We start from the raw sequence: 1,912 nt of genomic DNA on the forward strand, positions 1-1,912 counted from the left end.
CAGAAATCCACCTGCCTCTGCCTCCCAAGTGCTGGGATTAAAGGCATGCGCCACCACCGCCCAGCTAATGTCAGGAGTTTTAACATCAACTATAGTCCTGATGCAAACCTACAATTGATTTTTTTTCTATTTGTCTAAAGTACAAAACCTTTTTGGCTAAGGAACTTAAGAGCCAGAGGCAAATTGATCTCTGTGAGTTTGAGGCCAAACTACATCGAAGTTGTCTTAAAAATATAGTAATTTTGGGTTGTGAGCCTAGCCTTTAATGGCTGAGCCATCTAGCATGGCTGTCCTCTGAGAGACCCAACAAGCAGCTGACTGAGACAGAGGCAGATACTTACACCCAACCAATGGATGAAAGTTTAATTAGAGAAAGGCTGGAAGAAGCTGGGGAGGAGGGTGACCCCATAGGAAGACCAGCAGTTTCAACTAACCTGGAACGCTGAGATCTTGCAGACAGCGAGCCACCAACCAGGCAGCATACAGGAGCTGGTATGAGGTCTCTGACACATACACAGAAGAGGAATGCCTGGTCTGGCCTCAGTGAGAGAAGATGCACCTAACCCTTGAGAGAATTGAGGCCATAGGGAGTAGAGATGCCTGGCAGGGAGGGGGGATGTGGGCGATGGAGGGTCGAGAGGGGACATTCTCTTAGATACAGGGGATGGTGGGAGTGATGGGGGAATGGGATGAGGAACTATCAGAGGGCAAACCAGGAGAGGGATAACAACTGCTCTGTAAAAAAAAGTAAAAGAAGCAAGTGGAAAAAAATCTAATGGTAAATAAATAACTTTAAAATCCCTAGGGAGTCTTTGTCTGCATTAAGAAGAGGTTGGAAGAAAATTTTATGTTGTAAATAATCGCTCTGTAAAACAGAGACCCTGTGTAATAGCTTCCTGGGTTTTTTGCTGACTTTATTATGCCCTTGAGTATTTAAAGGGGCAAAGACTTCCCACTTTAGAGAGGACAAAGGTTCTTTAGAGTCATGCTCTCCCCTATGTGTACTTTCTAAACCTTTTATTATCATTTGGTTGAATGGGCAGCCAAGTACTGCTTCCAAGTGACTGACTGGAGGGTTCAAACTGCTTGATGACGTGACATTCTGCCTTCTTTTCCATCTGCAAACCTTGTATCACACACTTGGCAACTAAGACTGATTTCGTAGAAGGCATTTGAAAAATCCTACATTGTTCTTTTTTATTAAAAAAAAAATGAGAGTTACTAAAATAAATAGGGCTATTCGATGTGCTGCTGTTCTGGTGAGCATGTCGAGCCAGAAGATGTACTTGATTTAGGCTATTACAATGCCACTAATATAAAAAATGTAGACACTCTATGCTCTACAAATTCTTAGAGATTTGTTGATGCCTGTCCGTCCCTGAGATACTACCATTTATCAGGGTCTCAGTGCCACTTTGAGAAGAAAACAAAATAGGTGTCAGAGAAATAGCTCAATGGTTCTTGAGCACTTACTGCTCTTGCAGAGGACCTGGGTTTGGTCCCTAGCATCCACATCGAATGGCTCACAGCTCCCTATACCTCTAGCTCTAGGATATTCAACACTATTTTTCTGGCCTCTATGGGTACTGTACATATGTGGCACACATAAACTCATGTGGACACACATACAATCTAAATGAAAAAATTTTTAAGAAAATAAAATTGTGATATGGGCCATGACTTCAGTGTCCCCCTACCCACTGCTTCCCCCTTAGTTTTGGGAAACAGATTAGGACCTTTCAGATGCACTCTACCACAGAGATCCACCCATCCATCCATCCACCCATCCATCCATCCATCCATCCATCCATCCATCCATCCATCTATCCATCCATCCATCCAGTACAGTATGTATGTATATTTCTATCTATCTATCTATCTATCTATCTATCTATCTATCTATCTATCTATC

Source organism: Mastomys coucha, unplaced genomic scaffold (assembly GCF_008632895.1).
Source record: "Mastomys coucha isolate ucsf_1 unplaced genomic scaffold, UCSF_Mcou_1 pScaffold16, whole genome shotgun sequence".
NCBI classification, from domain to species: domain Eukaryota; kingdom Metazoa; phylum Chordata; class Mammalia; order Rodentia; family Muridae; genus Mastomys; species Mastomys coucha.